At 38.7% G+C, this 17,060-nt stretch overlaps 1 protein-coding gene across 6 annotated transcripts in view; it reads right to left on the bottom strand.

Moving 5' to 3' along the window:
* The window catches only part of RHBDD1 (rhomboid domain containing 1), a 113,425-nt gene extending 108,207 nt beyond the window's left edge, over positions 1–5,218 (bottom strand). For 3 of the 6 annotated variants that reach the window (XR_004136867.2, XR_004136868.2, XM_031452291.2), the window contains exon 1: positions 5,138–5,218. The gene's annotated coding sequence lies outside the window, so the exon portion shown is untranslated. The remainder of the gene's footprint in view (positions 1–5,137) is intronic. The other 3 variants (XR_010380704.1, XM_031452290.2, XM_010979090.3) reach the window with 2 other exon arrangements.
* Between the last annotated feature and the right edge of the window lie 11,842 nt (positions 5,219–17,060).

Genomic DNA, 17,060 nt, shown 5'->3' with positions numbered 1-17,060 from the left:
GAGAGAAGCAGACACACAAACAGTGTGGTAAAGACCTGCACCAGGGCTGTAATATAAAGGTGCGTGGAGTGCTTGGAAAACAGCAAAAATAAGACGGAAGTTTGATATGGGGTGGGGGAGGGGAGAGAGAAAGAAAACACTGGGGCAGGCATTATCCTGTGGGTAATGGGGGAGGAAGGGAGATGAAATGACCCAGGAAATTCAGTCAAAGCAGTGGAGCCATTTCACAAAAAGAAATGGACTTAAGTCATCACTTGGTGGACATACAGCTACAGTCTGAACACTGAGAAAGCTAAAAGGTCCCTTATTAAAACAAAATCAACATCCCTTGGAAAGAGAAAGAAGCAGCCCTGAACACTTTGGCGTCAAAGAAGGGACTTCCCCTCATGGGCAGCACATGCAATACTGTTCCCACTTCTGTTCAAACTTAGCATCACAACTGATTTATTACAATACACATCACTGCAAATTTCTGATATCTGTAATATAAAAAGGGATCAAAATTTCTTTCCAAGTGTTGCCCTAGAGGCTTTTCTCAAGGGCAAAAAAAATCCTAAACTAGAAGTAGCTGCTAAGACACACCCCCCCCAATATATTGTTTATATGAAACTGAAGTCATTGTAATATGTATCTACATTTCATTCATAACTATCTTGATATTGTGACTCTGGGTTAAAAATGCATAAGCAAGTTAACACCGTGGAGAAACAGCTGTTGGTGTAATGACAGCATTCCCGGAGCTGAAGCCAGATTCGCGGTCAAATCCGGATGCCATCACTTACTAGTACGTGGCCTTGGACAAATCACATAATCAGTCCTGCTGAGCCTCGATTTCTTTACCCATGAATGAATAAAATTCCCCTTACTTCCTGGAGACATTGGGAAGAATAAATGAAACAGCAGATCATGTAAAAGCACACAGCATAACCGCAAAGTTTGTTTTCCATTCTCCCTTCCTCTCCACAAACTAATGAGCGTTTTACCCCCGTGGAACTAGACTTTATTGCTTTATAATTATGATGTGCATGTAACAATGTCCAAGAGAGGAAATGGTAAATAACACCAACATGCCAACCTGAACGCACACGTTGTTAGCTGGCTACCAGCTAGATCCCAAAGGGCTCTTACACACTATCTATTGCTTCCCAGAAATGTGATATATTTTCTCTCCTGAATACAGCCAAAATCATCCACCGGCTTTGAAATATCACCATCATGATGCTGCACAGAGCAGCTGGTTGATTGAACGTGACTGCCCCTCCCCCACACTCCAGCTGTCACCAGGATCCCACCCCTACGTGTGAAAAAAGACAATGTGATATTGCTACTCCTTTATTAATAACAAGCTAACAAATACTTGGCATTGGAAATTTTTTCTAAAGTTCACTATTAACTAAAAATTAACTCCTTAGGAAAAATCCTTTCCTTTATCGTATAAACGCAAACCAGCTGCTTTCATACAACCAAAAAACCAAGGGACAGTAAACACAAGGCGTGTATTTCCACTGACTACTTGTTTCTTTTTCCTTGCATTATCTGTAATGCTAAACAACAGCCAGTTAAAATACAAAATAGCTTTAACCAGGATACAGCTGTCACAGCTTAGAGGGATTTAAGAAAAACAAAACAAAACTTAGATGATTTCTCAAAAAAAATTGCATAGATTCCTCTCTGTTTTTGTATAATATGAGTCAGATTGAAGGCTGGATTTTTTTAAAAATAATCACTCAACTTCTCTGCATTAGGAGCTACATATACGTTTGACATGGCTGAACACCCTGGGAGTTGTCTTCAGAACAAGCTTGTGAATTCCACTCAGGAATTCTCAACACTCTTTTTCAGGTACAGCTCATTCCCTGAGGGTTTCTACCCTACAGATGAAGGGTCCGACACCCTGTGCCCTGGACTCCGAGGTGCCAGGGACATGCCTTGGAGTGTCACTGCAGGAGGCTGAAGGTGAGCACCAACAGGCAGGGTCTGTGCCCTTCGACCTTTCTTCTCTTAAAGCCTCTCAACTCCTGAGCTTTACAGGTAAGATTCTGCAAAGATGGTCCCCTGCTAAAATTATCTGAGGCCCCCTGCCTAGATGACTACAATTGCAGCAGAAAAGGAAATTATCTTTTTAAGGCAATCTATCTTTAGAATGGTTTTTAAAAAGAATTTTGACATACATGCACTTACCTAACTTAACTGTACAGGTTGTCTCCACCCCATATTTTAACTAGTAAACAAAATTATGACCTAGTATGACTCCTTTGAAGTAGTTTCCGGGCTCATATATTCATATGCAATATATACAAACTACATGAAATTTTTGATCATTTAAAAAATGGAACATAAAACTTTCCCTTCGCTATCATTAAGCATCTGTATCAAAATACAATAATGATTTCAGCGCTGACAGCACTTTCTTATTCTTTGGTGCATGTTTTGAGCGAGGTCTCATCTCCTGTAACACAGCGCCCCCTTCTATAGCTGACTGTTCCGCTTAACTGAAGATAATCCATCAACCCCTGACCTTGACCTTCCAGTAAACACTCAAAACAACGTACAGAAGATGCTCTGTTACATGATAGAACTGCTGAGAGTTTTAACTTTCTCCAAGTGTTCACTTTCTCTCATTCACAATGACATGAAAGCTTTGACTCTTCACTTCAGCATTTTGCTTAAAAAGAAAAGCAGCAAGCAGCACTGTTGGGTAATAACAAAATTATCTTAATTATAAAAATATTACGGGGAAATGAGTAAGATCAAGTTAGGTTTGAGGTGATAACCATCTTTTCTCCCCTGTGCAATGCGCACCAGTTGCTGAGTCTAACAGACATGTTTTGTACTTAATTTCATTCCATTTAATGCCCTTGGGTGGTCACACACAGTCTCACCTACTTTACAGAAGAGGAAATTCAGGTTGGGAGTGTGTTAACCTGTCTAATGGACAACATCAGTACATTGCAGAGGCAGGGTTCAAAGCAGGGTCTGCTCCACCCAAAACCATCGCTACACATCTGCCTCTTTGACACAGAGAACAAGAAAAATGTGGCCTTTGAAAAATGAATGCTTCATGATGGGGCACTGCTAATTTAACAGTAGCGATAACAAAATTATTTACAGAAGCTGATGTGCAAGCTGACTCATGTTTCTCTGAAAACTCTCTCACCCACAATAACTTGTCCCAGGTCCTAAGTCTAGGAAACACTCAGGACCAGTGGACGCTAATTAATGTGCTAAGGCCACAGTGTGGCCCTGACTCTTCTCAGCACTGCCATGAGTCTAGGCTTTAGGGCAGCTGCTTCAAGTCCTGAATATTTCTCTTTCTCCCCCCAACAATGACCCCCTGAAAAGGGAAGGAAAAAGACGAAAGTCAACCCTGCAACTGACATTCTGTAAAAAAACAGCAGCTGGAGGGCACATCCAACAGAACTCCTGCAGTGCTTCCAGAAAACAGAGGCATGGAGAGTGTTTACGATGAGGCCTTCTGTGCTACTGTGGAGATGTACGACATACGGGAGAGAAAGATAAGGACAGAAACATCTTCAGTCTTGTCTCGTTTCCAACTCGCTACTCAATAGTACTCTAAGGCTAAGGCTGATCTCTGGTCAGTAACCCACCCTGCTTTCTTTACCAAATTCTGGGTAAAGAGAAGGTATAATTAAGCTGAAGAAACCAAAAGGCCAAAGATTTTTTTTTAAAAAAACTACTCTTTAACACAATTACTAATGCGGTTCTTAAACACACTACAGCATTGTTATTAATCAGTACATACTGCTGTAACTTTTAACTGAATGTCCTATATCCAGAAATCTCAAATGTATACAACCGAGCATCCATAAATAAATAAAATGCCCCTTAAGCAGCAGAAGGGGCACAATATTCATGCACTACAACTCGTATCTAACCCAGGAAAGAATCCTTCCTGCATAACCTATGCCCTTATTTTATGCAGTTCTGACAAGTTACTCAATTATATTTCATCTTTGAGTGCTTTCTATGTGTGTTGATGTTAAACATTTTCCCTGCATTTTCGCATTGAATTCTTTCAGCCCTGTGAAGTAACCTTTAACTAACTTGCCCCAGGTCCTACACCTAGGAAATGCTTCAACTGAATTCAAATTTCATTCTGCGAAGACACAATGGCTGTTCTTTATCACTACAGTCAGTAATTCTCAAACTTTAGTACTCAGGTGCATGGGGACCAATTGAAAGTCTTGTTAAAACAGATTTCTGATTCATTAAGTCTGGGCTAAGACTCCAAAATTTGCATTTCCAACAAGTTCCCAGGTGATGCTAATGCTGATGCTAGTAGTCCTGGACAATTCAGGAACCCAAAGCACTGCTATTTTTCTAAAATTACTTGCTTTCCCAAGCTCTGCCACGCCAGCAGCAAATTAGAAGTTTTTAGGTTTAAAGGTTATTAGAACTAGCAAAAAATGTCATCTAAATGTGAGACATAAGACAGATTTTTAAGAAGCAATTCCAAAGGACTGAAAAAAAATAAGCAGCAAAGTGTAGCTGTCAGAGTGAACTACCCATTTCGATGACTAAATCATGACTATGCAATAATTTATTTTGATAGCAACGCTTAGCTTCTGCTCCATTTGGAAAAACATTATTTGTGCATGTGATCCGTTTTTGGAGAGATTTTTTTAAGGCCTGGATACAAAAGGGTTAAATACCCTTAGTGTATTTCCTGTTCCCTATTAAGAGAAGTATCACTACTTAGGTTAAGACTGTTTTCCACACACTTGCGGGAAAGTTACTCTTTCAAGAGAAACCGAAAGTGCAAGCTGTTGGTGATGCAACGTCGCTTCAAACTCCCTGCCTTCAAAAGGAATCCTTCAAACCCCCCCAGAGCCAGCCCCATCCTCCGAGCTTCTCCCTGTGCAGTCGACCTCAAGCAGAGACTGGGACGAAGACGGTGGAACCCCCATAGAGTCGCTCCGGGAAACCCAGTCCCGGTTCTCCGGCCGGACGAGATTCCCAGGATGCGGAGGCTGCGCCTCTAACCTCGCCCCCGCCCCGGCCCCTGGGTGGCGCCCACCGCCGCCCCGCAGCCCCCGCCCCGCCGCCGGCGCAAAAGGCCACAGACGCGGCTCAAAACGGACAACGGGAGCGGCGCCGAGCAGACGCGGAAACTCACGCTCTCTACGGCCCGCCTGCGTCCGTCCCCACGTCTTCGCGACCACGTGCGTCATCACGCACGGGCGCCCGCTCCCGGACGCTCCAGATCCCGAGGGGCGGGGAGAGCGTGTGATCCGCTTCGCGACGCGGCTGGCGTGGCCCCAGGTCGGGGGGAGGGGGTGCCGTAAAGCGGGGCGGCGGGCAGCGGCGCATGCTCAGTTGCGCGCGCGCGCGCTTTTTTTCTCGCGGGCTGGGGGTGGGTCAAGACCGCGTGTGGTGGCGGTGGCTTGAAGGAGGCTCCGGGGACGCGACGGGGAAAGAAGTGCGGCCGAGCGCGGTGTGGAGGGCTTGTATCTTCGTCTCGTCCTCCAGGCTCTAAGTGACACGTAGCTAATAATAACACCTTTTTGCCTTAAGCTGGCCGCCCACCACCCGTAAACCTGCCTTCGAGGGGTTGCAGGTGGGGTGGAGAAGCGGCGAGTGGGCCCCGTCGCGGCTGAGAAACTTCTTTCCGGGCCCCAGCAGCGCCCCAGGCTCGTGATCCGCGGCGTGGAGGAGTCATGTACTCTCTGTGAAGTGGATGGCGGGGGTTACAGAAATCTTAATGAGTTATCAGATGGCAGGAGAGCTCCCCATCGCCGACCTCAGGGCCGAACCCGCGGTTACAAAGCAGGCCAGCAAAACAAGGTTGTGCTTTTCCCTCCCCAGAGCTTAGGTCTGAGGTTGCATTTCTTTGTTTGCCCGTTTAAGGGCTTTAGGTGTTAAGTGTTTCGGTTATTGTGTCATTTGATGCAATTTTAATTACGGGTTTTGCTTCTGCTCTGGAACAAGTTTTACGTTCGGTTATAGGAGTCAGGTTAAGTTAAATGCTGTATTTCATACAATATGAGAAAACTGTCTTACATGGTACGGAATTTTCTCATAACTAGGGGGATAAATATGCCTTACCCAACGAAGAAACCAAATGCAGGTGGTTTTATGCTGCTCTGTATTTATCAGAAGTTGTGGCAGCTGTGTTTAGATTACTTAAAAACTGCCTGAATCAGAAGAGTTTTGATTTTCTTTTGTTACTGTGTAGTGCGAGAATTCTTCATGGAAATGGCTACTTTGGAGTTTGAAACTTAAGTGAAGATTTGGCTCACGTGCAGGGTACGTAACAGACCTTCAAGTGATAAAGAAGAATCTTAGCAATTTGCAAGTATGTTCCCTGAGCCTTACAAGTTATCCCTTTCTTTTAGAAACAATATGCTGATCAGAAAGTTGGCTGATGATGAGAAACGGCATTTCTGGAAATAGAAAGTAAACTGAAGGTTGGAAGGGTGGAGGTGAATTGCCAATAGAAGTGTTTTATACATTCCCTAGAAAAAAAGTGATTTCTCAAGAAGAGGGCGTTCCCTTTTATCCTGATCCATGATCATATGCATCAGCTTAATTAACGTTAATCCTTATCTTCCATTCTCTAACACCATTTATACCTTTCTATAAGTGCATCATTTTTCTTGTCCTTATCTTAATATATCAAATACAGAGATGGTTTTAAGGGAGCCACAAATCAATAAATCTCAATACAGTAATCACATAAAAATGTCATTTTATATTTAGAGATTAAGAATATAGTTAGGCAGTTATATTCAATTTCAGATATCATCAGTGAAATTTTTCATAACCATTTATGAGGACAGAAAAACCTAGCTTTTAAAAAATGACCTTTTTTTGTCCTATATGATTCATTGAGCAGACAGGAATTTTTTTTTAAGCCTATTGAAATCAACATTGAAATTGACAAACATGACTTGGATGATAATTGTATATCTTAAACGTTAACATATGTAACAGTCAGCAGGATCCTTTCACTGAGGCAAGGCTTTAAAATACCAAAGAATCAATGCCGTAAGAAGTGCTTTAACAAAAAAAGTTATGCAATTATTAAATTACCTTGTAAGATAATTTCTAAAAGCTCAAAAGTATTCATGTATCTTAATTGTGAGAAAAAGCAGCATTATGCACACTATATATAATATTTGAAACCTATGTAATGCCCTGGATAATTTTTTATTTTATCAAAAATGTGCAGGATAGCAACAATACCTGGAATTAAGCCATCTGATTTAAACAAGTGTTCTGCAAATGAGAAGTTGTGGTAACAACCTTTGTACAGTTCATGAATCTAGGATTAGAACTGGCAGGAAGGCAGATTAGTTTTATTCTCAGTTTTTAAACCTGGATTGAAGGTGAGAAAACATCAGACAACACCACCATGAGCAGATAACACAACTGGATTATTTTTTTAAAGCGCTTGCTTGTTATCTAATTGGTTTTAATGGATGAAGTATTTTATTATACCCATCACAGAAAGATGTATGAAACTCAGCAAAGAATTTATACCTTTACTGTTATGAAAAAGCTTGCAAATTAATTCAAGAACAACTTGAGAACTATAAAAATAGAAAATTGCATCATGTAGTATGATGCTAAAAAGACTAACAGTGACAGACCATGCAAAAGGCAACCATGAGAGATTTGCAGTGACTGTAATGATGTGAGACAAAGTAGACTTTAAGACAAATATTTCTAGAAACAGTCATTGCATAAGAGGGTCAATACATCAAGAAGATACAACCATTAGAAATGTATGTGCACTGGAAACAGCCCTAAGTACATGAAGCAAAAGTTGTTAGATGTGAATGTAGAAATAGACAATAATAATTTGGTATTTTAATATATCATACTCTCCATAATGGATAGAACTAGACAGAAAACCACCACACTATCAATCTAAGATATGTAACAACCATTGTGTTTAGTGACAGCAGAATTTATGTTCTTTTAAAGAAGTGTATTCTCCATGATAGTTTACATACTTGGCTGTAAAACAAGTCTCCATAAATTTAAGAGGTTTGGAACTATGCTAAGTATGTCATCTGATTACAATGGAATTGTATCAGGAATAGACAATAGGAAGAAATTTGGAAAATCCCCAAATATTTGCAAATTAAATTACTCTTGGGCCAAAGGAGAAGTAACAAAGAAAACTAGAAAATATTTTGAGCTGCATGAAAATGAAAACACATTGAAATGTATAGGTTGCAACTAAAAGAGTAAAGGGTATTTGCTGCTTTAAGCACCTATATTAGGAAAGGAAAAGGGTTACAATATTCTATGCTTCTACTTTAAACACTAGAAAAATAAGAGCAACTTAAACGTATAGCAAACGAAAGGGAGGAAATAACGATCATACTGGCAACAAGTGAAATAAGAGTAAAAATAGCGAAAATCAATGAAAATAAAAGTTGGTTCTTTGAAAAGATCAGGGAAATTGATGAACCTTTATTAGGCTGACCAAAAAAAGAAAAAAAAGAAAACAAATTACCGAAATCAGAAAAGCAATATATTACACCCACCTGAGCAAAATTAAAAGAGACTATGAGTAATTTTATGCCAATGGATTAGGCCATATAGATAAATTGGACAAACGCCTTGAGAGACACAAATTGCCAAAACTGAATCAAGAAAATGAAATCTGAAAAGAGTTTGTATTCATTTCCTAGGCAAACATAACAAAGTAACACAGACTGGGTAGCTGAAAACAATAGAAATTTATGTCCCAGTTCTGGAGGCTAGAAGTTCGAGATCAAGGTTTTGGCAGGACCATGCTCTCTCTGACACTTGTAGGGGAGAAGCCTTGACCCTGTCTAGCCCCTGGTGGTTTGTCAACAATCCTTGTGTTCCTTGGTTTGCAGCAGTGTCAACTTCAGTCTCTGCCCCCATCATCACGTGATGTTCTCCCCTCATATGTCTGCCTCCTCTCCTTATTCAGACACCAGTCATTGTAGATTAAAAGCTCAGCCCACTCCAGTATGACCTCATCTTGACTGATTACATCTGCTGTGACTCTTTCTAAAGAACACAGTCCGAGGTCCTGGGGGTTAGGACCTCGACATATCTTTTTGGGTGACACAATTCAATCCATAACAGTCCTGTAACTAGGAGTGAAATTAAATCAATACTTTAAAATATTGCCACAAAGAAAAGCCCAGGCTTAGGTGGATTCACTGATGAATTCAATCAAATAGTTAAGGTAGAAATGCTACATGCAGACGCTTTCTGAAATAGATGAGAAAGCGCTTCTCAATTCAGTCTATGAAGATGTTTATTTCTCTGATACTACAGATAAAGACATTATAAGGAAAGAAAGCTGCAGATCACTATCTCTCAAGAACATTAAAAATCCCCGCCCAAAATGTTTGCAAACCAAATCCAGCAATGCATAAGAAGGACTATATGCCATGAATGCAAGGTTGATTTAATGTCGGGAAAAAAAAAAAGGTAAAACACCAGATAGTAAACCAAAGGACAAAAAGCACATAACATCTCAATAGATACAGAAAAGCATTTGACAGAATTTAACACACATGATAAAAACTCTGAAAAAGTACAGTTAGAAGGGAACTTCCTCAATCTAATAGAGGGCATCAATAAAAAACCTATAGCTAACATCATACTTACTGGTAAAACACTGAATGCTTTCCCCCTAAGATGAAGAGTAAGGCAAAGATGTCTGTTCTCACCACTTACATTCAAAATTTTACTGGAAGTTTTAGCCAGTGCAGTGAAGAAAACAAAAGAAAAAGCATCAAATTGAATAGGAAGACATAAAACAGTTTTTATTGACAGATGACTTGATCCTACATGTAAAAATCTTAAAACACATGCACACACACACAAATAAACACTACTAAAATTAATAAATGAACTTAGCAGAGTCTTTGGGTACAAGGTCTCTGTATATTTCTATATGCTACAAATTAACAGTTCAAAAATAGCATTAAGGAGATAACTTCATTCCAAATAGCATCACAAGGAATAAGATACTTTGGAATAAATGTAATAAAAGAGATACAAGACTCCTAACACTGAAAACTACTTAAAATGGCTGAGAGAAATTGCTATTTCATGTTCACACACTGCAAGGCTCAATGTTGCTAACATGGCAGTTCTCCTCAACATGATCTATGGATTCATAACAATCTCAAAAAATCTTAGCAGGCTTTTTTTAAAAAATGGAAATTGACAAACTGATACTTAACGATAGTAGTGTTTTTCTTAAACTATATTTATAATACTTGAAGCCCATGATGATTTTAGGGTTGAGCAATAGTATTTATAACTTAGAATAAAAGATGTATAATAGAATTTTGAAAAAGAATAAAATTGGAGGAATGACACCACCCAATTTCAAAATACACTCTAAAGTTATAATAATAAAGATAAGGTTATTACTGGTGTAAGAGTAGGCATAGAGATTAATGGGACAGAATTTAAATAACCTCCAATGTGGTCAGTTGATTTTCAACAAGATTGCCAAGGCAAAGGATAGTCTCTCCAACAAATAATGCTAGGAAAATTGGACATCTATATGAAAAAAAGACTATTAACTTGGACTCATACTTCACACAATACACACACAAAAAAACTCCAAATGAACATAGACCTAAACATAATAGCTAAAGCTATAAAATTTCTGGAAGGAAACACAAGAGAAAATCTTTGACGTCTTAGGTTTGACAAAGGCTTCTTAGCTATGACACCAAAAGCATGACCCACAAAAGAAACACTGATTAATTAGACCTCAAAATTTAAAAAAAAAAATTGCTTTTTAAAAAACATCACTAAAGAAAATAAAAAGCAAGCCACAGACTGGAAGGAGATATTTGCAAACTTTATACCTGATAAAGGATTTGTATGTGGGATATTTAAAGTATTCTTACAACTCAAGAGTAAGATATACTATTCAGTTAAAAAGAGGGCAAAAGAGTTGAGTAGACACCTAAGAAGATACATGAATAACTAATAAACATATTTAAAATATTCCCAACATCATTAGTCATTAGGAAGATGCCATTTAAAACCACAATGAGATACCCAACATTCCCCTACCTCCCCCTGAGGGACTATAATTAAAAAAAACACTGACTGTAATAATAAAACACTGAATATGGAGAAACTAGAATCTTCATACATTTCTGGTGGGGATGTAAAATGGTGTGGCCACTTTGGAAAATATGTGATTTTTTTTTTTAAAGTTAAACATACACTTAGGATACAACTCAGCAGTTCCACTCTTTGGAATCTACCCAAGAGAAATGAAACTTACGTCCACAAAAGACTTGTATGCCAATTTCAAAGCAGTATTATTTATAATAGCCAAAAACTGCAAATGATCTAAATGGTTATCAAGCATTGATAGATAAAGCAATAGAAAATACACAAATTGCCAATTCATCCTACAATCTGGATGAACCTCAAAAACAGTATGCCGGTTGAGAGAAACCAGATCCAAAAGATTACATGTTGTGTAATTCTCTACATATGAAATGTCCAGAAAAGGTAAATCTATAGAGACAGAAACTAGGAACTAGTAGTGGAAGCTGGGTTAACTGTAAATGGACATGAGAAAAATTTTTGAGATGATAGAAATGTTTAAAACTAGACTGTGATGATGGTAATCCAACTCTAAAAATTAATTAAAATCGCAAAGACTCTATACACAGACAATGGCTGCATTTTATATGTAGATTCTACCTCAAAGCTGTTTGTGGATGCCTTCCTCTAGGAACTTTGAGTCTTGTATAGAAGCCAAGGGATCTACATAAACTTCAGCGAAACGAGATAGAAAGAGCTGACTTCTCTAAGTGAGGTTTAGTTAAATTAACTTGGGACTTAAAAGGAAGCTAACGTTGACTAGAACTGTAGACGTGTGAGGATGCTTTGTGGAGTTGACATTTGAATAGTTTCCTTGAGGTACAAGTGGGATTGGACTTCAATGAATGGAAGAGAATTCCAGGCCAAAACAAACAAACAAACAAAATAGTGAAATGAGAACAATATTACGAGGAATTAATCATTGGGGTGATTTATGTTTTATGTAGCCTTTGAGTGGGGTATTGTTTTGATCAATAAGGAGTGAGAAGGGAATGCTATGATATCCAGTATTCTTGGTGTATGAGCATTGTAATGTAGGTATTGGACTAAATGGAACGGAAAAACAAATTTAGAATAATGGGAAAAGTTAGCTGTAGATTATGGATTTAAAGTATACAGAATATTAAATTCCACTTAAAAAAACCATTAATAATAAAAATGCAATCAATTAACATGTCTTAGAAATTCTTACAATGATCTTGTCTTTGAGTCTTCTTATGGAAATGTGTGCTTTAGAACTCCAGTGGTTTTTTATTGGTTTAAATGAGGAATGTAGAATTAAGAATCTATCATGATTGAGTTCATTCTATAGCCAATGAGAAAAGTTCTGGAAATAATACGGTATTACTATAACTACAAATAGGAGTGATGCACTTACAGTGGACCTGTGATGGTTAATTATCCTGACATTATTGTGGTCATTATTATAATTGCACATCTATTGTCACTAATCAACTCTCAATTAATCAAATGGAGCTGAGAGGAGCTGTGATAACACTAAAATAATTTATGTTACTCTGCAGGTATTTTAAGGCTTACAATTTAATGCTTAAACTCCTGCCCCTAGATCAGCTGCTCCCTGATTTCCAATCATATCAGAAACGGATTTTTTTATTTCCTACATTGGGGCACTAAACCAATGAAATCTCATTCTCTCCTCAACTACTGTCTTAATTTTTTCCTAAGGAGCAGTCCCCCCACTGCATAGAAGGTGAAGAAGCTGGGATTTCTTTCTCCCTGCCCCAGTACCCCTATAGAGCAGGAATGTAAGTAGGAAGCTGTCAGTCAAAGGCTCTCTCGGGACTTGGACTCTAAGGAGGCTCTGGAGATGGTGAGGCCGTAGTCATCTCAGCATCAGAAATGGCAGTGCTTCAGTGGAGGCTGAGGACCTCTCAGAGCACATAGGGGAGGGCAGGGTGTTAGCTTGACCACCTCAGGATTCCCTGAACTTTAACACAACCCCTGACTCTGTACTGCTGAGACCTTCAGATACAGATTTTATTTTCTTACAACTCCATGTTATTTTAGTAAATTTTAAAATTGTTTTCTCACTCCTCTACCCTCCTGTAAGGTCTCACTATTAACCACTACTGTGACCTCTACTTGGTAAGTAAGATAATGCATTTAGGCCTCTTATCAGAGTGCCTGGCACACGATAAACACTCAGTAAACATCAACTGTTTTTGTAACTGCTATTAGCCACCGTGTGTTGAGTGTCTACCGTGTGCCAGGAACTTCACCTCCACTTTGTAAATGAGGAAACAGAGGGTCAGAGAGTCTAAGTAAATTGCCAAAGCTCACAAACCTAGTGGACAGAGGGATTAATGGTTCAGACTTTCCAATATACTATTTCTGCTTCTGAATATGAAGTAGCTAGTACTGCTTATAGTTGGATTCATCATCATCCACATAAAAGGTAATTTTGTTTTGGCATGTTCACATAAAGTTTTCATTGTTTCATTAATTAAACTATAAAAAATGAAAATGACGATTATTCACTATCCATTTCAGAATTGCTTTCAATGATTCTGTTTCTTTCAATTTTCTACATTTTTCTATTTTGAGAAGTATCTTTTTCTATTGAGTATTTTGGATGAATCTTCCTTAATCTTGTTTTGACTCACTATGATTATTATCTAAAAATTAAATTGGGTTTACAGATGTCCCATTGTTCTTATGTTTATGAGATAATAGTAGAATATTGTTGGAGAGTTCCTGTTTCTTTCAAATAATAAATCCTAAATAAGCAGTTTATTTTAATAATCATTCCTTTAACAGCATTTTTCTTTATATCTGCAACTGCCACTTCTATTTTCATATCAACTAGAATTCTGATGCTTCCATGACTACAATGAATAATTTCACTCCAAACTGCCACATCACATTTTCTGTGTGCCATTTGAGATCTCGTAGGAGCTTTCCTAAACCACATCTCCTCAAATCTGGCAGAATATATCATGAAGACTATATGTGCTTTGTGAAAAGACAATTCAGATAATAAATTCTTAGCAAAGGGAGATCTTTGAATGTCCTTGCTAGGAAAAGGTACTCAAAAAGGAACTTGCATCGAAATATGGGAAATGAGGCTGTGATGACAGCCATGGATGACTCAGGCGTTCTAGCTGTCTTTCCTGTCTGCCCTCGGTCCCCGGTGATTTTAGGACCTTCTTTGGTTCATGCGAGCACATCCACATGCACATGGACACAGCTCTGTCTCCAGGAACATCTGCTAACAATTAAAATCCCTTCAAAAACACCTTTCCATCGACAGACATAACCTGTTTTTAAATGTAGGGCTGTTGAGGGAACACTTAGGAGAGAATAAATTTCCTTAAGGGTCAATGGGTCAATCTGTCTCCCAGCACGTGAAAGTCCTGACCAGAGGGAGCTGGAGGCAGAGGGATCTTGATTGGAGGGAACTGGGGACAAAAGACAGAGTTGAAAAATTTGCAGAATTATTGCTAAGCTTTTACCCAATTTACTACAATAGGACTAGGAAAAATAGAAGCCACTAAGTGGAGCAGGAGGGGAGGGGATTTCTGACATCCCCTATAATCACAGATGGCTCCACCTCACATAATTTAGATTTTTCTTTTTTGGTTTTACTTTAACACACCTGACTTCTAACAAAAGCCTCTCTTTCTCACGGGATTTGTTATTTGCAAGCTAACTATAAAAGTAAAGGCTGTCATTTATCTGAGAATGTTAAATATATATATAAGTGAAAAGGATTTTTTATATTTCACTATTTTTCTTAAGTTATGAGAATGCCAGTCTATAAGTGGATGGCAGATCATATAAGTTTTCATACTGCCAATAATTTTTTAACTTATTCTGAAATAATTGCAGACTTTATAGAAAAGTTGCAAAAATAGTACAGAGAATTCCTGTATATTCACAAAATATCCTAAGTGTTAACGTATGTTTCTTTCCCTCACTCTCTCTACATATTAAAATTAATATGTCAATATATATTATATATATAAACACACAATTTTTCTGAATCATTTTGCTGTCAAACTCCAGATCATGTGCCGGATGCACAGTGAGGCCAGACTGAAATGTAGGAGTCTGGAGCAGAGAAAGGTTTATTGCAGGGTCCATACAAGGAGAACAGGTGGCTCGTGCTTAAAAACCCGAACCCTGATGGTTTTCAGAGAAGCGTTTTTTATAGGCAAACTTGGTGGGAGCGGGGATCTGCCGGGTGTGTGGCCTTCCTCTGATTGGTTGGTGGTAAGGTAACAGTATGGCTGTTGTTACCCCAAAAATTGGGTTCGCCTCTTGGTGGGTGTCAAGCAGAAAGACACAACCAAGTCAAAGATCAGGAGAAGGAGGGATTTATTACTTCCAGGAAGTAAGAAGAACACTGGGGAGCTGCCGGAAAGAATTCAAGAGCGAGCCATAGTAAAGTGAAACCAAGTTTATTTAGAGAGCTAAGGCAGAATGTGGTCCTACCCAGAGGGTGAGAGGAGGCCCCCAGGGCGTGCCAGTGGTTAGTTTTTATGGGCTGGGTATTTTCGTATGCTAAGGAGTGAGGGGAGTAGTCTAACTATTTTGGGGAAGGGGCGGGGATTTCCAGGCATTGAAAATCCTTTTATGATCAGCCTCAGAACTGCTCTGGCACCACCAGTGGGTGTGTCATTTTGGACGCTGATGTCTTACAGTGACCATGTAATGAGGCTGGAGGCCTTCTGGAAGTCAGATCTTCTGCCATTTTGGGCCTGGTTGGTTTTAAACACTTGTTGTCATATTCTGTTTTTCTCAACAGCTGTGTCTTCCTCTTCATTCTTTTAACGGTTGTACCCTGCGTGCTTCCTTCCTGTCTTAAAAGAATAAGCATCTCCACAAAATTAAATACATTTGACTAAATAATAGCCCAGAACTTTAAAATTAATTGATTGAATAAAATAAGCTATAAAGGAAGAAGATACCATGGATGGGGCAAGGTCAGGGTGGGGTCAGGTCTGAGAGGCTATGGCAGAAATTGCTGTTACATAGAGCTTTACAGCCATTTGAGGGCCTATTAGCAAAAAATTAGCTTCTAATTTTTTGACTTACAATGAACAAGAAAGCATAGACGATTGGAAAGTGTACAGAATATGATTTTCAACTCTCCCGCTAGCTATGTGATCTCGAGTAAGCCACTCAAGTCCCCCGCAACTTAATTTTCTCAACTTTAAGATGAGAAAAATCACATGAGATTATTTCTAAGGTCTCCTTCAGCTTAAGTATTCTAAGATTCTAAGATGTAGAGGAAAAAACAAGCAGCCCATTAGGGGAAAAACCAAAGGCAACGAGATATTAAAATATGACTAGCAGGAAGAGTTGCTGAGCCAAAGAGAAGACAAAGATTTGAGATATAAAGTATCCCATAATCTTTTTTTTTTTTCCCTGTGGACTGAACCCAGGACCTCATGCATGCTAAGCATGCGCTCTGCCACTGAACTATACTGTCTCCCTCTAGGTGGCAAGAATCCCATAATTTTTAACATTTAAAAATTTACTTAAGTTTAATTAAAACTGTGTTGGTGTAGAAAAGTAGAAAGCATAAAATACACAGTTTTGCTATATTTTGGAATGAAGGAAATAAACTAAATATAACACACAGTTACTTAATAAATATGTCTTGTGCTATGAAGTCTTTGAGAGGCAATTGCAGCTTTATACAAAGAAAATTCCTAAATTATAGAATAATGGATAACTCAACATAGTCCTGGAAGTCCTAGCCACAGCAGTCAGGCAAGAGAAAGAAAGAAAAGGGATCCAAATTGGAAAAGAAGAGGTAAAAGTGTCATTATATGCTGATGACATGTTACTATATATAGAAAACCCTAAAAGGTCCACACAAAAGCTACTAGAGCTGATTGAAGAATTCAGCAAGGTAGCAGGTTACAAAATTAACGTTCAAAAATCAGTTGCATTTCTTTACACTAACGATAAATCAACAGAAGAAGAAAGTA

Source organism: Camelus dromedarius, chromosome 4, assembly GCF_036321535.1.
Source record: "Camelus dromedarius isolate mCamDro1 chromosome 4, mCamDro1.pat, whole genome shotgun sequence".
Lineage (NCBI taxonomy): Eukaryota > Metazoa > Chordata > Mammalia > Artiodactyla > Camelidae > Camelus > Camelus dromedarius.
The sequence above is the reverse complement of the archived record's forward strand: the minus strand, read 5'-3'. Positions and strand labels throughout refer to the sequence as shown.